This window comes from Sciurus vulgaris (genome assembly GCF_902686455.1).
Source record: "Sciurus vulgaris genome assembly, chromosome: 6".
NCBI classification, from domain to species: Eukaryota; Metazoa; Chordata; class Mammalia; order Rodentia; family Sciuridae; genus Sciurus; species Sciurus vulgaris.
The window spans coordinates 155323905-155345855 of NC_136466.1; the positions used below are offsets into that span (position 1 = coordinate 155323905).

Here is a 21951-nt window from a genome sequence, read left to right on the forward strand (position 1 = left end):
TAAAAATGAACCAATGAACCCTGTTTGCATGGTTGACTGTTCCAAATGCTGAATTATAACGAGCGGAATCACAACATTTCTTTTACATTCTTTCTTCATTTATGTTTAAAAGCATTATACTGCCTCCTAAATTTCCAGGGTAAAATTGAGCATGAGATGACATCTAAAGAGACAATTTTCTGAGTCTCTCTCTCTCAGAAAATGATCACAGCTTAGCACTACAATTTTATCTTTCCAGTTTCTATAGTCGAACCAGCATCAATCCTGTGTTGGATTCTTCTCTGTCACAAGCTAAAATGATTCTTATAATTCTCCCAAGGTAACATAAGAGGGGACTCAGTATCAGAAATGTCCATGCTTTCAGTTTCAGAGATTAGCTATGTAATAAATCCTGTTGACTGATACATTGTCTACTTTTTGAAATAATCTCTGACATAAAGGGAAAAATAAGTACCTGCCCACCACCTGCCTTCCCCCAAGCAGCACGTTCTGTATTGGTTCACTTGCTTTCTTTTTTTTTTAACTTGAAAATACAACAGCTGTACTTAGTGGCTGACAGGTTCGCTTTTCTGTGGCTAGGAATAGCTGGCACAGTTTCAGGATATCAAACTTCGAAAGCCACTTAAATCCAGTGTACATTGCACCATTGGGTTTGTGGAGAATCTAGAGCCCTTAATCTGAGTGCAGTCTCATTGATACAAATCCTCCCTTGGTGAATGGATTCTTTTTCCAGAAATGGATTGTACTGTTTGGCAGTTTTGACAATTCCCCCTGCATGTCATCCCCCTCACGAGTAAGTGCCTGTTGACTTCCATTATGACAGTCCACTGGATGTACTTATTATGGTCTTATCCAGGGAAAACCACCAAGGAAGGCTAGCAGAAACATGTTTTGTTTTCAAGTGCATCCTTAGGATGCTCATTGCTGGTGCCTGAGCGAAGACTTCAATAACAAGCAGGCAAACAGACTTTTTACCTCATTTGAGCAGGGACAGAAAAATAAATAGTTAGGTTTCTCTAGAGAATGCCATAATATGAATTTTTAAAGTTATTCTCCATGACCTCTTGCAGACTGAAAGCTCCTCTCTAAATTCTGTTTATTTTTCAGGACTGTTTCCTTGTGTGCCCAGAGCTTCATCAGCATAGTAACATTTGAAATTCATTCTTTTTGAATATCTCATACAATTATTAAAAATGACTAAGAATTTGCATCTAGACACTATGGATGGCACATCCACCATTTGAATTAGAAGCCCTGCAAGAGGGAATATGCACAAATAATATATAACCTGGATTCATCATTCTTATGCTATTGTTTCTGTTCTATTTTTCTCTACTACTTTAATTTTGGAGATTTCCTAATTCAGATTGACTTCTAACATCTTTCGTAAGAGCACCTAAGCCTTTGATGTCCGATTCCTTCACAATTGGAAGTAATCTAATCCATAAACTTTGTTCCTTGTTTATATAGTTTTTTTTTAAAATCACATCAAACTTCAAAATCAAATAAATTCCTCTACATTTTACATCAGTCAACTGAAATAAAGACAATCAAATATTACTATAGGTGATGCACAATATTTCCTCTTCGGTTCTTTACATTTCTAATAAATACCACTTACTTTATCTTCTCAAACTCATTACCCGTTTTTAGAGCAGGGGAAGGGGAAAGATAGAGATGATCACAATTCAAGTAACCTTTGTCAAAATTTTACCATAAATTAGGAATAACTATACAGATTTTCACTGAATCTTCACAGAGACCCTCTGAAGTGAGAAAAGTCTAGAAAAAAAGTCCTATGAAGCTGAAAAAGTGAAAAAAACAAAACAAAAACACACATACATACGGTCAGGTATAGATGAAAGACCCAGGCACGATTTGAATTCATTTCTTCTCTTTCCCCTATCACATGACTTTTCTTAGGTTTAAGATTTTTTTGTTCCTTTAAACCTCTGAGCCTGGGCATTTGTAGTTTTATCAACTCAGTAGGACAATAATGCTCTTCTTTTAGTGTTTGCAATGATTAAGAATCCTGGATAATTCTTAATATGTCTGCCAAGGGACTGATGGAATAGCCATTCTATTTAGATAGACTCCTACACTTGTTTACTACACTACTTTAAGTGGGGATTCTGGATGTTCCTAATGGGTGAGAGTGGGTGACTGCGTGCTGGGAGGAAGCCCTGAAGTTGTTTCAGCTGTTAACATCAATTCTGAGTACAGCCAATCAGGCCTGAAATCCCTGTTATCCAAAGCTATGTACTTTACAGATCGTTTTAATTTATTCTGTAGTAATAAGAGGTGAGAAGTTCATGTGCGTGTTAGCTTTCCTGGCAAAAGCGAAGTGGGTTGGAAAGGCATTGCAGCTTCTATTCATCTTCCCAAATATACTGCTGACCTCCAAAGAGAAGCTCTTTCTAATATCAACCCTCCATGCCTTGAGTACTTTGGGGTAAGACATTAAAGGGCATCACTCAAGCTAAATCTCACGGCTACCACTGGACTATGGATCACTGATGAATGAGCCAGCAGTTGAATGTTTAGCAGGCTGTGACGACTTTGCACGGAAATATGAAAATTTATTACCAGCTCGCCACATCAGCGCCTGCCCTGCCTTGTATTTCTCGTCCCCTCGCGATGTATACTCCCACTCCATCTGACAGTCAAACCCCTTCTCGCCCCAGTGGTCCCTCCCCCAAAGAGAATAGATGATTTAAACTGTCACGGAGTCCTTGCTGTCATTTTTCCAGTGCTCAGGGTTTTTGTTTGTTTGTTTAAATGATTGCTACTAATTGTCTTGCTTTCCATATGACCTTGTCCATGGGGCTAAAGGGTGTCATTTCCGTGTGCTACAGAATTTGTGCAGCCCCAAAACTATATGCGGTGGGGTGGGGGGAGAAAGAGGCAGAAGGGGAAGGAAGCAGAGAGGAGAGCCAGAGAGAGGAGGAAGGAGGAGAGACAGGGAGAGCAGAGCATCAGGCAGACAGGCGCTGCCAGCCAATCACAGGCGCGCTCCGGAGCTGCAGAGACCGAGCCTGGGAGCCCAGGGCTGGAGGTGCGCGGAGCCCGAGTCTGGGCTCTCCGAGGACCGCGAGCAGCTGTGCCCAGAGCTCTGGGAAAGTCCCCTCCTTGCTTCTCATAATTTAAGTTCCTTTCCACCAGTTAGGGCAAGTCAGCCAAGGTAAGGCTTTAATAATACCTGCCACTTTACTCTGTCGTGACATTAATATTTGTGTGCAGTGGAGATGCCTACCCCGTTCTGAGTCAAACTGTATTTGGTGAAATCTTCCTCTGGAAGGATTTCACAGGGTCTGGTGCTAATGGGAAAGTTGTAGCTCATGCCGGCAGCCTTACCGCTAGTGTGAATTTGTATTTTCGTATGCAGGAATGTTGCCATAGAGCCTATGGAACGTGAGTCTGCTAATCCAGCTGGGTCTCTGTTTATGTTGGTCTGTGGATGTGCTGTTATCTGCCCTGCCCCTGAAGAAGTTGGAATGATACTCTGCAAAGCACATTTGAATAGTGATGGCATCAGTATAAGCTGTCGTTGATGCTTATCTGTAAAAGTGAGGGAAGGCATCATCAGAATCAAACAGAGACGTGGAAATCGGATCTTTGATACAGCTTTTTAATTATCGTCTTTCCAGTATCCTCTAAAATTGCGTGCTATCTGAGCACTGAAACTGCAGCGGGGCGATCCTCATATTTTCTTTTCTCTTTTCATTTTTTTTTTTTTCCTTTCCAAGAATCGTTTACATAAATGCATATTAAGGCTTAAGGTGAAACTTTTACTTTTTTTTTTTTTTTAAGGGCTGTACAAATGATGCATGTAAAGAAATTAGACAGGCTCCTGGGAACAGCAACACACTTACTTTATTTAGTATATGTCCTTATGTTTGTGAACTCTCATTCAGTGCCTTTTCTTAACTTCCTGAAGCTGGTTCGTTTCAGTGTAGAAATAAATATTATTTTGTCGTAAATTTCACATTTTAAAACCAAGGTAAAATTGTGCCTCATGCACATTCCTGTGTGAGTGTGTGTGTGTGTGTGTGTATGTGTGTGTGTGTGTTGTGTGTAGATGTGGAGCTAGGCAAACCTCTCATACGTAACAGGTGAAAAATGAGAATTTTATTAGTGAGGGTTATTAATTGTTTTAAATCTAATATCTGTGGTGTTTTATGAGCTTTCTCTTAGCCATGTATCAACAATCCTTGCTTTTTCCTTGTTGGAACTCTAGAAAAATAAAATAATTAGCTAAAAATATTATGGTCTTCGGTTTGCTCAGGTGATGGCATCAGTGCTTTGAGCAGAGAGACAGATCAGAGAAAGATTTTGTTATGCAGCCAGAAAACTAACTACAGGCTCTGCCTGTGTTTTCCAACCTTTATTTTTCGTGCTGGGATCACTAGCACATTTTTCAATGCAGGGGGCTTTCCTTCTGTGGTGATTGTTCTCCTCTATTTTAGTGCACTTGTCTTATCAGAGAACATATTTAATTCTAAATCAAGAGTTTGAAGTCCAGACTACATTGCAAGTGTACCTTGTGGGAAGTGGGAGGAGGAAGGAAGGATGTGATACTAGTAGAATTAGTTCTGAAGCATTCTGGTCCAAGCACCAATCACCACTGCTGTTTTCTTCAAGACTCTTGTGATGTATTTAATTCCAGATTTACTGATAATAAATTAACCTGGTATAGATCACCCCATTACTCACTGCATAAGGCATTCACTTAATGGGCTTTGGTGGATAATTGTTTTATAAATCATAATTCTGATGCTTTTTTCAGAGAGATAGCTAACCTAAGAAAACAGAGAATGGTGCTAATGGTCAGAATCGATTTCCTACCTGACAACATGGGGAGGTAGAAAATGAGGATATGCTATTTTAGCTGCAAAGAGTGCCCAAAGGAAGATAACCCAATGGCAAAGGAGAATATAATAGTAAAAGGAAAGTAAGTGACTGGAAACTCTAGCTGTAACTGAATCCAGTAAATGCTGAATATAACTAGTTATACCAGATGCAGTGAGGGGGTGGGCTGAACCAGTACTTGAGTAAAGCCTATACTTTGTGCAATTAGAAATTATTATTCTTCACAATGACCTATTTCAACTGGATATAGTGGAATGATGACAGTGAATGAGTCAGCCAAACTTTATAAATTTTTTAGATGAAGGGTACTATATATAGTAAATATGCTTTTTCTCCATTGGCTAATATAAATAGAATTATTATGAGTTGTATTGATATTTGTGGCCTAATGAATACAGACCACATGTTTACAAGTCTATATGTCCTGCCTATTCTGATTTTGGCTTATTGTTGATTAAGAATTGAAAGAATATCTGCATCTTCACTTAATGGTCCTCTAGAATCTAAATGAATATGCAGGTTCATTTCAACAGATTCAAGAAAAAAACTATTGAACTTATTGACTGAGGAAAACATACTTATCTTAAACCCATATATCTGATACAGTATGGTCTAGGGGAGAGTAGTAGAGTACATTGGGGGAATGAAGACATGGTGTGTAAGGTGTTCTTTTGTTTTTTTAAGATGGGTACTTTACACTTTTTAATTTGCTTAATGATATGTCTTCATTATGGTTGCATTATACATGTTTATACAATCATATTAGAGATTGGAGCTTCTTAACTTTCCTGATGTTGATATTTGCCACTGTATCAACATCCCATGTGGTGTCCTGTGCTTCATAATCTGCTTAGCAATGTCCCTGTTCTCTACTTACTACATGTTGGTAGCAGTACCCTAAGTTGTGACTGTCAAAAACATTCCTATACAGTGTTAGCTATTCCATGGGGGATATTGCACATCCACCCCCATTAAGAACCACTTCTGTTAGTAAAAAATAAGCATGTGTATATAAGATAGAGAAAGCAGGCATGTGTATCCTGTACATTTAGGAAGTTGCCCATGTGAACTTTAGTTTGGCTGCTCTGCAGATCCTCTCTGCCCTCTTGCTTTGATAATTAGTGAATTTCAATGTAAGGTTCTAATATGGTGAAAGACCTTATCAGTATCATTTTCCAGTATAACTGAGAGATTAGGACATCATACATTAGCATATAGGGGCATAAGAATAGCACAGTGCAGCTGTTGAGTTGAAGACAAATTTCACTTTTTTTTTTCTTATGAACCTTTAATATAAATACAAGTAAATGAAAGATATTGATTCTCTCTACAATTGCTTTATTATTTTGGAGGAAATCTTTGTATGTGTAGGTTGTTGGAAAAGGATGTACACTCTAGAATTCTGTATGGTTAGATTTGTTTTCAGTGTTCAAAACCTCTACAAGTAAAAGGAAAGTATCTTGGTTTAAAAAGAAGAATTCTTAAGCAATGGTGACCTTTAGCACCATAGGTTAGGATTGAGCTTGACAATTTGAGGACATGGCAGAACTTTGTATACTGTCATGAATTACTGCACACCACATGGCTTCTCTGTAGGTCATTTTCCTCTTTTGTAAAAAGTGATTAAAAGATTAAAATAGGTACAGAAACAAAACATACAGAGTGCTCTAGTTGATTGTAATTTGTAAGTATCTATGCCAATTTTGGTAAGTTTTCATTTGCTGAGTGTACTTAGTGATTCCTTCAGGAAGAATTGATTCAGCATGGGAAATTCCAGCTATTCTAAGGTGGATAAAAACATCTACAGAATTCCTACTCTTCTCTTTCAAAATGCTTTCCCATGAAAGAATAATAACAGATTCAATTTTAAATTTTGTGATGTGGAAATCATAGTGTTTAGTATTACACTTATTTCCATCCTCATTTTTTCCATATTTAAATATTGTTGCTAAAATACAGAAATGGTAAATATATGAGTTGAGTAAATATTGGTTGCAAATGTATATATTTTTAAATTACATTTTCTATCAATAGATTGATATGGGCATCTTTGTGCAATTATAAATCGCACAAAGTAGAAAGGGAAAGATACAATGATACATGCACATGCATACCTTCACATGAACAAATATTTGGAATGCAAATACCAGTTGATATTACACGCAACTAAGTATATGCAACTACTTTTATAGCTTGTTTGTCTTTCATGGAATCATATACATAATTTGTAATTGTTTAAAACAGTCCGTTGTGACATTATGCACAAATTTGATATTTGACTCAATGTTAGAGACATGCATTTGCTTAAATCTTTTTCTCATTAAGATTGGGTACGTCAAATTGGTAGGTGCCAGTCATATTGAGTATGATTCACTTTGATTGTTGCATATGATTATAGGGATATACTACCATTTATTTAAGTAGTCCCTTGCTAAAATATTTTAATGAAGAGTAAGGAGGCCAACACAAATTAAATAATTTAGTATCTCTATCTGTGCTCATAATGTTTTGACTAAGTGTAGTACATGTTCCAGGAAGATATTTCCAGGGAAGTAAACAGAGAGGAAAAGTAGAATCGGATATAATAGGCACATTTGCTGTGCTGCATCCTAAATGCCCAGATGTTGCTTCTATGGAAGATGAATGTCGATTTACACATTGCTAGGCTACATAAATTTAGGAAAATTATTCTCAAAATAATATGAATAAAGTTTAATTGTGAAGTAGTCAGTATTTTATTGACACAAATACTTAAATTATGGCAGGTTCTTCAATTTCAACACTTAATCTTACTCAAGATTATACTTGCACTGCATAGATCATGATGGGTTAAGTCATTAGTCAAAATAATTCAGGTTTTCTACATTTTCCACTAAAGAAGAATTCAACTCTCATTTCCATCTCATTATAAATTTTCATGAACATAAATATCCTCAAATAGGTATTTGTTGTCCTTATGTTGAGGACTTTTGCTTTGATCTGTAACTTATTGACTTTTATGTTATTATACATTATGAGAAGTAACTGACAATTGTACTTGAGAAACAGTTAACCAGTTATGAGTGGTATTTTAAAATAAATCTACCTAGGTTAAACACATGGTCTTCAATAGAATATAAACAAGACACATGCTATGATAGTCTATTGAATTATTATATTATAAAAAATTTTCAAACCAGTTTGACACAGGTGTGATAAAACTCTTATTTACATTTATTTCTGGAAACATGAAAATTAATAGATTTCTTGAAATACTTATTTTTGAAAATAATTTGCAATTGATTGTCAAAGAAAGAAAGGGTTTTATTAAATAACCTTAAAAAGTAAATCATTAGAAAATCATCAAAAATATCAAAAAGGAGGAAAAAATTCCCCTCCAAGTTGAAATTAATTTAATAATTTGAATCAATCTATATTAATAAATTTCTAGAAAAAGCAATAATACATTAAACTTGAAACATAATTTTATATGTGTTTTGATTTGAAAAAGGATAACAAAATTCATTTTGACTCAAAAATAATTTGGGATAAATATAATATTTTGAGATAAATATGTGTGCCCCTCACACTTTTCTTATTGCTCACATTATCTTTATTTTTTAGGTATGTATAATTAGTAATTTTAGCTGCAACACATGCTATAATTTGAATGAAACTTGACAGTAGAAACAAAAATATATTTTAGTTATGTGCAAGTTTGCTGGTTTTATGGAGAACACCTTTATTGACTGATTGGTTCTATTTCACTTTAGATGTAGATGAGAAAGTTGTTGAGATAGAAAAGTGAACTAGTTCTCTTTTCTAACCTTTATAGTAACCTTTTCTATTTTGTTTATCAATATTCTCCTCTTAGAAATTTGTCCTATTTTCTTAAAAAAATACCTATTAAATATTAAATTGTATTTCCTCTACTATATACCAAATTATGATCATGTATTCATTCATTGATGGAAGTTGAAGTGTATTTGGGAAGAATGATGGAAATCAAGTCCACAACAAAGATTTTATGATATTTGTGTAAAACAATTCATTAAAGAGATAAAGAAAAAGAGAGAAATGAGAAAACAAAAGTTCCAAAGATAGGAATGGCGACTTTATGTTTAGGTATAATGTCTAGGAAGCCCTCACTGAAAAGACTACTTTGAGTAAAAGCCTTGGAAGAAGTGTGGATATGAACAGTGCAGTTATCTTGGAAACCATATTCCAGGAAGAGTGAGAAATACAGAATTCCTAGGGGCAGAGCTTACCTGCCTATTTGAAAAGTAGAAGGACAGCACAACCTGAGTTAAGAAAGAGCAGCTTAGACCTCGTGAGTTTAAAACTTCATTATTAATGCAACAGTGTTGCAAGGTGTGGCAAAATGGAAGGCCTTCAGGTCATAAGAGCTACATTCTCAAGCAGGAATCAGGGTCATTTATAAAAAGGGCTGTCAGGAACCAGTTGGCTCTCTCTTGCCCTTCTAGCTTCTACTATGAATTAATACAGCAACAAAGCACTCAACCACATACTGGAGCCTTGGTTTTGGACTTCTCAGCCCTCACAACAAAGAGGAAATATATTTTTACTTTTTATAAATTACTCTGCCATTTTGTTAAAGCAGCATAAAATGGATAAGATCCTGCAGAGTAGTGTTAGTACTTTCTATTTCTCCTTAGAAGAGTTGAAGTGATCAGATATTTCTTAGCAGAGAATTGGCATTATCTGTTTTACATTTCAACAAGGAACTCTGGCCACTGCAGTTAGGTTAGAGAGGAGCCAGAATAGGTTCAGGGAGCTCAGTTACTATTCTGATTAAGGGACTATATGCTATTTTGCTATCCTACTAGTGATTTATGCCTGGACTTTGAAGTACAAGAGAGATCATTAAGATCTGAATATATTTCTGAAAAGAGATAGTGGTGACTTGCAGCAGAGCAATAGCAGTTGAGACGGAGGGAAGAGGTAGTATTCTATTTTCACCTTGAAAATAAAGCTGAGAGGTTCTCATATGCTATGGTATGTATCAGGGATAGGAGAGAAAGAAGGTAAAGGTCAAATTTTATGTATGTGCTAAACAAGAAGGATGAAATTGGTGTTTCCTAAAAAGGGAAAGAATGGAAGAAAAGCAAATTTTCAGGAAAAGGAGAGAAACAGTAGAAATGAAGAAGTGTTTTGATATTTTTAGGTTGAGGTTCCCACGTGGGGGTGTCAATGGGTCTGTTGCACACACAGTTCATAGCCTGGGAGAGGCTCTTTGATGAAGGTGAGAGACTATACATGTTCATAGACTGCATTGAAAAGTAAAGAAACTGTGAGAGAAAATATGGAAAACACGTGGGCCAGGACCTGGAGCAACCAACACCGAAAGCTTGGGAAGATGAGGAAGCATCAACCCCAGAAGCTGAGAAGTAGTTGGAGTGAGAGGAGGGACCCCTGGCATTGGAGTGTCTTAAAATTCTGGGAGAGATGGAGTTGAAGGAGAGATTGTTTTGAAAAGTGACTTAAATTGTTGAAATGTAAATTCCCAAATATATCAACATCTATGTTGCTTTGTCTGAATACTCTTCATTTCTTCACATTAATATGTTGGAAAACTAATCTTCAGTGGAACAGTATTGAGATTTGGGGATTCGAGGTCATGTGGTCTCTCAGGAATGAATTGTTGTTAGGATAAAGCAGTCTTAGAGTGGGTTCTCTTTTACTCTTCTGCCATGTGAGGACACAGCAAAAAGATTCTTACCAGATGTTAGTGCCACAATCTTGGAATTACCAGCTCCTTAGATGAAAGAAAACAAATCTCTGTTTTTTGTAAATTTTCCAGTCTTATGTATTCTGTTATAGCAACACCAAACAGACTTAGACGTGCATTATGGACATTTTACTATGGATATAATGTATTCCTTGCCTAATTTTTTTAATGCTCAACTTAATGGGCCTGTGTTATAATTGCTTGCTTTATTCAGACATTAATTTATGGTAATCATTTTAGATTCAATGTAAGTCTGACACTATACACAACTAGAAAATTCTTGATGTTATAATGACAAATATGGCCACAAATCTATTGTTTTACTCATCCATGGATTCTATTCATTACTATAGTTCTTGTCTTTTAATATATATCACTTTCACCAAATGCTTGTCTTCCAGATATGACTACTTTTTATTATATAGTATATCTCATTTATTAATAATTCTTTAAAATTTTATTGTCAACCTAAGAATATTTTACAAATAATTTTAATAAGATAAGAGTACACATATAAAAACCTTCATCCCATAATATTCTGATTAAGGGACTCTATGCTTTTATTTTGCTATACTACTAGAGATTTATGCCTGGACTCTGAGTACAAGAGATCATTAAGAACTGAGATACAAATCTGCAGTTTCAGCACTGAGTTTGAGATGACTATTAAGTTGTGAAACTCTTTGTACAAAAATGCAAGAATAATGTGTTTCAAGATTATTTCAATGATGCTAACAACATTGAAAACATTGTTTTAAGACAGACATAATGGCACATGCCTGTAATTCCAGTGACTCAGAAAGCTGAGGGAGGAGGATCTGCAAGTTCAGGACTGATCTCAGCAATGTAAGAGGCCCTATACAGCTTAGTGAGAATTTGTCTTAAAATAGAAAACAATATATAAATAAGGCTGATGATGTAGCTCAGTATTAAAGCATCCCTGGTTCAATTCTTAGTACTTAAAAAATAATTTCATGTAACTAATTCACAACACACTCACACACACAAACACACACACAACCACCACCACTACTACCATCACCATTAACAGCAGCTATAAAATCCCACTTTTTCTTAATGTACTTTTTCAATGATCAGCTTGATTACCTAGCTCTTGTTCAACTGAGCTTCACTCTGAATGTTTACTTCCCAGATAAATCAAGTGATGTAGATTCTGAAACTCAGTCTTATGTGACAAGTTACAATATTTTTAAAAAAAGTTAGATATTCGTAAGCACTGCTTGTGACTGCATTGAAAGCCACTGTATTTGGAAGATATTCGTCCCCCAAAATATGTACATCCTAATCCCTGAAACCCGTGATTTCTTTATGTTACATGGAAAAGGAGATTTCGAGTGCTAATCAGAGAACCTTAGACAGGGGGCAATGCTAGTTTAACAAGTGAATTCAATGTAGTCACAGGGTCTGTGAAGTCTGAGATAGAGGGAGGCAGAATAGATGTCGGTGATGCTTTGTGAAGACTGAATCTGAGGACACTGGTTTGGACACCAAAGAAGAGAGTCGAGAGCCAAGCTCTTTGTGCAGTTTCTTGAAACTGGAAAAGTCAAGAATATGGATTCCTTTCTAGCACTTCTAGATCAGCACACAGCTATGCTAAAACCGACTTTAGCTCATTGAGACTCACAACTGACTTCTGACCTACAGAGCTGCATAATGATCATTTTAAAGCATATCTGTGGTGCCTTTTTACTACAGAAATAGGAACAAATTAAAAATAGGTGTGTTACCAACCTACCTTATGGAAAAAAGCATCAGGTGAAGATTATGAAAAGAAGCATTAGGCCATTATTGATTTTGTAACAAAAATTCAATTGATAAAATGTTCTTACATTGTTAAAGATTGAATTGTTGAAAATATCATATCAAACCTGAAGGATATTAGAGACCTGAAGATTGTGTTTTCTCAAGAAGACAAACTTATTTTTCCTGTAAAAGAAAATAATTTATCCTATCTGATATGTACTTATGTGTCCCAAGTAATTATGCTGTATTGCAGTTTATGATTTTATTGGACTTCTGGTTCCTGTTTCCAAATGCATTTTTATAAGTTTTGAACTATTTTATATACCTCATTTAGATAAATTATCCATTTATGTAACTATGCAAACAAAAGATAACGTATAGATAGAATGCATTCCAAATTTGACATATAACCAGGAACTGAGTATGTGGTTTAGTGGTAAAGCACTTACCTGGCATGTGTGAGGCCCTGGATTCTAGTACTCACACACACAAACTGATTGCCTGTTTTGTTTTGATAGTACTGGAAATTTGACTTTGAAGCTATATCACTTTTTTAAAAGTAAATTATGAGCAACTCTCCTATAGCTTAGCATAAATGTACACCTGGTATGATAATAAAGTCAGAATTAAAATGAAAATATAGAAATACATGTACTTTTAACCATTTTAAAAGAAGCGGCTGGTATATTTCTCAGTCTTCTCAAAGAATTAAATAGGGGAAAAGTTACTTATCCTCTCGAGATGAATGACTCTCATGTTTAAGTTATAACATTTGTAAGAATGTTCCTAAAAATGTGAACAAATTTTAAATGCATAAAAAATAAACGATTATAGTAAGGAAAATCACCAATTATACTTGGTTAATTATAATTTTATTTCAATTTTTAAAATGCTATCTGGCTACTATTTGCTCATAGATGTTATAAAAGCCCTTAAAAGCATGTTCTTTGAGTACCATGCTCCTTATGAGCAGGATGACCTCTCCTCCTGCACCAGCTATGAACTTGATGGAGAAGACAAATGCAGTAGCATATATCACTCTCTCCTAAACTGGCTGGGGATGACCTTGGAAGAACTTGAACAAATTGCCCATCTGAGCTTTCTTATTGTTTATCAGACCACACCATTCACAAAATTGAATGCCAGGTAATAAAAATGTGGAAACGAGCCAAAGTTTTGGAGGTAATTTCATCTAAGTTCAGAACCTGTGGAAACACCAGCTTGCTCAGAGTAAATTAGCAGTTTGTCTGCACTCAAAATTCCTGACTGGGTACAAGGGGCAGGGATAGTTCACCATCTGAGTCCATCCCTACGACATAAAAATGTGCCACTTTCTTTTTCTCTTTGCTTTCCTGGTTTGCTGTTTTTATTCTATTTTTTCCTCAAGAGATGGTATTCATTGTAAGAAGGAAAAATCATAAGAAATTAAATAAGCTCCAATTCCCATTCTTACCTGAAATATGCATACTTTGATAATTTTCCCATCTATTCCTTTTATTAAAAAATAAATAACATAAATAAATAAATATATATACACACATAAACATAGATGTACTTCTGCATTTTTTCAATTTTTCTTTTTTAAAACCAGTGAATTATTTTTTAAATATTACTCTGTACTAAATCTTTTAAAATTTTATTTATTGTTTTTTACAGACTGCATTTTGATTCATTGTACACAAATGGGGTACATCATTTCATTTCTATGGTTGCACATGATATAGATTCATTATACCATTTGTGTAATCATACATGTGCATAGGGTAATGATATCTGTCTCATTTCACCATTTTTCATACCTACATCCCTCTCATTTCCCTCCATGTAATCTAAAGTTCCTCCATTCTTCTCTCACCTCCCACCCCCCTATTATATATATTATCATCCACTTATCAGGGAAAACATTTGGCCTTTGGTTTTCTGGGATTGGCTTATTTCACTTAGCATGATATTCTCCAATTCCATTACCTGCAAATGCCAAAATATTATTCTTCTTTATGGCTGAATAATATTCCATTGTGTATAGAAGCCCTTCAACAGATGTATGGATAAAGACACTGTGGTATATACTAAATCTTCACTTAATTTTAATTATATCATTGACATCTTTACAAAACATAATACTGATTCTCTTATTTTTCTTATTCATTTCTTAACTATTTTCAAACCTCTTTCTATCTCTCTGTATTTTGTCAGTTCTCTCTCAATTTTTGTGTATTTTTACTGTTTTCCCACTTCAACTCTATATTATTATATTTCTAAACATCCTATTTATTCCATCTGCCAATCTTTTTCTTTAATTATTAAAATCTTTTTTATTTTTACAGACTGCATTTTGATTCATTGTACACAAATGGGGAACAACTTTTCATTTCTATGATTGTACATAATGTATATTCACACCATTCATGTAATCATACATATACATGGAGTAATACTGTCTGTTTCATTCTACTACCTTTCTACTATTCTTAATTCTACCAATATGTCCAATCTTACCATTCTTCTCTGGTACTTATAAGTTCTTTTATCTCCAAAGTAAATCCATCTTATATACATCCTGAAGAATATACCTGAGAACTTTAGGCCCCTGTTCTTTTGAAAACCATTGATAATAAAAGACCAAGTCCACGTTTATTCCCTGAAATTTTGCAAGAAACTGTCATAAGTCATTCTTCAAAACAGTGTAAAGGTCTTGAATATTACTTGACTACTGTATTCACTCTATACTCTAAAGAACTGAAGAGAGAGAGAGAGAGAGAGAGAAAGAGAGAGAGAGAGAGGGAGAGAGAGAGTTTTTCCCTTAACATTTTCCTATAACAATGTAAATGGACAAAAATCTGTGAGAGTTGCTGGGGTTGTCCATCAGTGGTAGAGCACTTGCCTAGCATGTGTGAGACACTGGGATCAATTCTCAGCACTGCATATAAATAAATAAAATAAAGGTCTATCAACAACTAAAAAGAAAATAAACATTAAAAGTCTGAGATTTTGTGTTTTCTATGATATATAAAGACATTGGGGGCATCATATGTGTGTATTAAGTAAAGTAAAATTAAAAATCATTACTTTTAGAGATTTTAAATAGACTTTGTTGAGGTTTCATTAGAGAAAGTTTACTTTGAACCATTTAGTACTCACATGAGTAATAAAAGGAAAAAAAAAAAGAAACCTTCAGAAATGACTAAGCCCTGGTGTATAAATATCTCTGGTCTGAAAGTGCAAAGGCATGAATCACATTTTCTGATGGGGTGCTCTTGGGTGACTGTGATTGTGGACACGTGGAATAGCTTGGTTCTCTGAGGAAGCATCCCCATTTTCAATCTACACTATAGAGGATTCTAAAGTGTATGCAAAAAGGTATTTTTAACACATAAATTTGGTATTAGCATTCTGGAAGTGCTGACTCTTCCCAGTGTAAAATTGTGGCATTCAGAAAGAAATAAACTAGGACACTCTGTCAGCATCCTGGAAATGATACTATTTTTTTTTTTTTTTTTTTTTTTTTTTTTTTTTTTTTTTTAGTAAAGGAAATGGCAAATGTTTAACGTGAAAAAGAATTGAAAAAGAAATACATTAACTCAATGAAAAGGGTAGATTGTTCTAATCCATAGGCTTGATAAACTAGTTTATTCTTATACATGTTTATGTCCCTAATTTATTAAGTCACAAAAATCATTCTTTGAAAAATATTTGATTTTCTTAGAGGCATAAAATATTTAAAATAAGAATTGCTTCAAATCAAGACTTTTTAATTGTTATTGATCTTTCTGTTCAACCTAATGCCCAGTCCACAGTTTGCCCTTGGTGGAAATACACTTAGATGTTTATCATAGTACATTTTTTTATATAAACTCCATAATTTACTTCTCCTCACATTTTTTTTTCATCTAGTACCACTTGATTTTTTCCAATTTATTACATTTAATGAAAAACAACTAAGAAATTAACAGTTTCATGAATTACAAAATTAGCAGGTTTTTGGCAAATAATGGTTCTGTGGGAAAAGATGAATTTCAATGTTGTATTAACTGCTATATGGATACATGATAGGTTGACATTTTTCAGAGAAGTTATTGGATTTTCGACTTTCTGGTCTATTTAATACTTATTTTATACTTATATAATTTATCACTTATAATTTTCTCATGTGTTCATAGTGAACCATGTTGACAGCCAATTTTTTTACTGGACTCCTAGTATGTATTAAAATTTTTGCATATGAAATCTCCTTCTTGGCCCTCTGCACTTGAGGTTTAGCAAGTACAAGTAATTTCACTGTGTAAAAATAAATCAAAACCTTAGGCATTCCCGATTTAACCCAACAGAACATCCTTAGTAGCTGAATCAGAATGGATTGTGCACTCTCATCTTCCATTCTTCAGGTGCCTTTCTTCAATATCCGTATCCCTCCAACCTGGATTTCTTGGCTTGGGGTGACTGCAACACAGGTGAAAGTAAAAAAGAATGAATAGAAAGACAAAATGGCAGTAATACCTTTCTATCCCCTGCAAGTATGGATTGGAACCCTGTCAATCAATGCCATTTAACTGTTGTACTCAGAGACACTGGCCACCTATGATGGCAAAGTTCAACAGCTCAAATCGGAGCATATTCCTCCTCTGGTGGTACTGTTGTGGACTTTGGTACCCATGAGTGACCATACCTGCCACATAACCGAATTGGACAATGCACTTGGAAGAGACCTAATATATACACGCAAACTTACTTCCCACTTTGTCTGCAAACTTACCGTTTGTGACCTTGCAAGAGTTGTCATAGAGCAACTCATGATACCTGATGGCTTTTCCCACTTTCTATGCTTTCTTCTCCAGCAGCACACACTGACATTGTATTTTAGGTTGAGGCTTTAGCTAAACACAGTACTCTGCCTTAAACATAGATGTCACAACTTTTGTGATAAGGAAGGCCCACAAATGTGGAAAGTGGTCCTTCAAAGTAGAATGGGCGTAGGCATGATAACTGTTGTGTGTATACCCCTGAAGATTATTATAGTGTGTCTTTGCTTTCAGGTAAGTTGCAAACCCACACTACAGCTATAGGTAAACAGTGTTGATCCAGTTTCTGCTTGGTTACAACTTCTTTCTGCTACCTGGAGAAATGTCATGCTGTCTGCTTGATCTTGTAGCTGGGTTTACCACATTCTGTTGCTCTTTGTATTGTTGTTGTGGAAAGAAGTTTCAATGTACATCCTGATGTGTTTGCCTGGGGGAGATTGCAGAAGTTTAGTGTGATAACATCTGAAGGGCCTTTAGGCATATGGGGACAGTAAAACACCATTTTGCTGAATGTCCCCCTCTGTTCTCAAACACCTAGCCAAGTTAAGCAAACAATGAGAGAAAACCTGGGCTGGAAATTCCAGACACATTTTACACTGCTTTCTCTTGTTCATGCTGGGAATGATGGCAAGTTTGATCACTTGGAGAAAGCTGCTTCCTTGCATGCACACCAGAATCGTTGTTCCTTGGGATGCTGTTCATACAATCAAACTGAGCAAACTAATGCTGATGAACTAACTGCTTCTTCATCTTAACAAATAAAATCTGCCTTTGAGTGGAAACTGGCTTTGTATCACATTTCAATTATAACTTTTCTAAAACCCATGTGACAGCAACTGTCTCATATGACCTCCACCAAGTCTGTACATGAACTAGTATCTATACTCCAATCTCTTGTCTCTGTTTAAATTATAGTGAAGGGAGATCCCTGCTGCTATATGAACATTTGTTCTCAGCTTTCCTTCTCTCTACTTATTATGGTTTGGATATGAAGTGTCTCTCAAACCTTTCTAATGCAGAAATTGTCAGAGGTGAAATGACCAGATTATGAGAGGTAAGCTAATCAGTCCTTCCTCATTGAATGGACTGCCTGGGAGGTAACTGAACTGTAGGCTGATAGGATATGACTGGCGGAAGTGGGTCCATGGGGCACCTTGGAGGTGTTGATATTCCCTGTGGCCCCTTTCCATTTCTGTCTCTGCTTTCTGACCATTATAAGAAGAGGAATACTCCTTCACCAGGCACTTCAACCACGATGTTTTCTCTCACTTGGGTCAAGAGCAAAGGAGTCAGCTGAGCATGGACTGAACCTCTGAATCTGTGAACTGAAACATACTTTTCCTTCTCTTCATTGTTCCAGTCAAGCAACATAAGGCCCTCCGTAAATCCCTTTAATTTTTTGTACCATCATATTTTCCCTTAATAATGAATCATGTCCAAAATTGTGCTTCAGTAATTCCAAAAATTAAAACACATCTCAGGACCCCACCACCCATTCACTCTTTTTGGATATGATATGCTTCATTCAGTTGTCTTAATCAATGATACCACTGTATATTTGCCAGGGCATCTAAAATCCCAAATGTTGTGACCAAGCCCTTCTTTTCAACTTGGTTCCCACCTATACTCATTAAGCAACATTTTCATGCACTTCCCCTCTTCAAGTATGCTAAGGATCCCATAGGGCATTTTAGTGTCCTTTCTTCGTTTATTTCATCTCTTTCTTTCTTTCTCTCTTTTTTATATTCTTAATTTGTTCTAATTTGTTGTATGTGACAGTAGAATGCATTTATACATTTTGATAGATCATACATAAATGGAGTACAATCTCTCATTTTCTTGATTATACATATTGTAGGATCATGTCTGTAATGTATGTCTTTATATATATATATATATATATATATATATATTTTTTTTTTTTTTTTTTTTTTTAGTACCTGGGATTGAACCCAGGGGTGCTTAACCACTGATCCATATTCCAAGTTTGTTTTCATTTTTTATTTTGAGACAGGCTCTTTCTGAGTTGTTTAGGGACTCGCTAAATTTCTGAGTCTGACTTTGAACTTGAGATCCTCCTGCCTCAACCTCCTGAGTCATTGGGATTACAGGTGTGCACCACCATGCCTGACTGAAGCTTCCTTCTTTCCATGAATTTCCTTATCTTTCATACTTTTCTCATTCTATTAAAAATTAAACCATCTTCCATAAAGTTGTTCCCTATCATACTGGCCTACTTTTTCATGCCTTTCAATATTCTTCAATATTCTTTAACACTTTATTCAGTTTGTTTAATATTTTTCTTTTTTTTTTTTTTTTCTTCTTACCACTAACTACATGGAAAACTTTACTATACCTAAGCTATTACATTCTGCTCATTCACTTTTGGATCCCTGTGTTTAAAATATTGCTTGAAACATTGTCTTGAATATAACTCAGAAAATAAAATACAAGGCAAAAAATGTATATGTAAAAATTGTATTTTTTTTACAAAGTAAGCTATAACAATTTGATTGAAGTATAGCCCACCTAGCTAATACTTCCCAGATCATTAGTGTGTGGCCAAATACATTATCATGAAATGAACTTACTTAGGGCATCATCCACACTAAAAACTATTGTGTGCATACCAAAAGTCTCTTTGATCACTTTCACAGTCCCTACAGCTTCCAAAATCTTCCCAAGATCTCTTTTCACTGACTTTTAAGAGCATAATAACTTTTACCTGTGCTATTTTAAAAAAGTTCTATGATATCATTCAATTGTGTTTGACTTTTCAATATTATTTTTTAAAAAAATCATTCATTTTGAGTAAATCATTAGATTATTATTTATATTTATATAAATTAGTCCATTGTATGAATATACTGTAAGTTACCCATTTTACTACTCAAGTGCAGTTGAGCTGTTTTTAGTTATTAATTACTAGAAATACTACAACTGTGAATGATTCTCAAGTGTGACTTTTTGGAGAACCTATATATGCCATTTTATTGGGCTTCTGCTGGGAGATTAATTGCTATGCTGAGGGTGTGCTTGCCCATGTTCAGCTTTAAGATACAGAAACATACATGTCTGAAAAGATGTACTAATTTATATCCACAGATAATTGTCTGAGTTATTATTGTCAATTTTGTTAATTTTGATCATTATGCCAGGTAGTAAATGATACTTTCTTCTGTTATTCCCCAAATTATATTCTTAATTTTAGAAACCACAATGAAATTAAAGAAATAAGTCAGTGAACATTCATTCCCATGAGATGAATTTATCAACTGTTTCTATTTGCCTTCTGTAGTTTTCTGAATATTTGAAGATAAATTAAAGAAATTAGTTGCAGCTTTTAATGATCAGAAACTGAAAAATGTTCTGAAATTTATGGACAGTGATTTTCAGTGGCTAACAGAGCAGGTTCCTACTCAGAAGGTGTGGATCACCTGAGAAAATAAAAGTCTGAAATAATCAGTAAAAGATTAGAGACAAAGCCAAAAGTTATACTTAAAAAGCAGAGCGCCTGATGGGTCTTTACAGTTGGAACTGAACAGCTGGAACTGACCAACTGAAAAAGGCCCCCATTCTTTATTTAAGGGGGAGTACATCAAAGGCAGGGATAAGTTTCAGTGGGAGGAGTTATTTTCTCAGTTCTTGTTTCCAGGTGTGGCAGGGTTCTTGCAGTAAACAAGTAGATTGGCATTCAGCAAGCTACTCGCATCTCAGGAAGGCTGTGCTTAAAATTGGAGCTGTGAGCAGGTCAGGGTGCCTGCAGGAAGTAGGTGGTCTGGAACCAGAACCAGTGCCTTTGTTTTTTTTTTTTTTTTTTTTTTTTTTTTTTTTTTTTTTTTGGTGCTGGGGATTGAACTCAGGGCCTTGTGCTTGCAAGGCAAGCACTCTACCAACTGAGCTATATCCCCAGCCCAAACCAGTGCCTTTCTGACTGTGGGTTCCCAAGACAGGGACTTCCCTGACTATTGCTCAATCGTCACTCAATTCACACACATGGTTCATAGATGACTGTCAGCAACAAAATATTACTTAACCATAAAGAAGAATGACTTCATGGCATCTGCCACTAAATGGATGGAACTGGAGACCAGCATGCTAAGTGAAATAAGTCAGTTCCAAAAAGTCAAAGGTCAAATGATTTCTCTGATATGCAGAAGCTAATCCAAAATAATGGGGAGGTATAAAATATAATAAAAGAAATATCAGTGCAGTAGACACGGTGGGGAATGAAGGGAAGAGAGGAGAGATGGTGCAGGGAAAGACAGTGGAACAAATCTGACATATCTTTCTTGTATACATATGTGAACATACCGCAGTGAATCTCACCAGCATGTACAACCACATTACACTACTTAAAAAAAAAAAAAAAAAAAAAAAGCTAGTTAGGCACGGTGGCTCATGCCCGTGATCCCAGCAACTCAAGAGGTTGAGGCAGGAAGATGTAAAGTTCAAAGCCAGCCTCAACAATTTAGCAAGTCTTTAAGACCCTGTCTCAAAATAAAAAGGTCTACAGAGTGACTCAGTGCTAAAGCCCTACTGTGTTGAATTCCTGGTACCAAAAAAAAAATAAATAAATAAAAATAAAATAAACAAACGAAAATAGCAGACAGATCAGTAAAACACAGAGAAGGAAACTCAGGGAGAAGGGAGAGAGAAGGAAAAGGAGAAGTACTGGACAGAATTAGAACAAATTACATTCCGTGCTTTTAAAGGTATGTTAAAATGAATCCTATTGTCAAGTATAACTTAAAAAAACAAATAAAAATGTTTAGTAGATTAGAAAATGTT

At 35.3% G+C, this 21951-nt stretch overlaps 1 protein-coding gene across 5 annotated transcripts in view; it reads left to right on the plus strand.

Annotated features, from left to right (window-relative positions):
• Nucleotides 1–21951, plus strand: part of CDH18 (cadherin 18) — a 952430-nt gene that overhangs the window by 454369 nt on the left and 476110 nt on the right. For 3 of the 5 annotated variants that reach the window (XM_079145367.1, XM_079145370.1, XM_079145371.1), the window contains exon 1: nt 3040–3181. The exons of the other annotated variants lie outside the window; for them this stretch is intronic. The gene's annotated coding sequence lies outside the window, so the exon portion shown is untranslated. Of the gene's footprint in view, nt 1–3039; nt 3182–21951 lie in introns of those variants that run through there. 5 annotated transcript variants of the gene reach the window in all.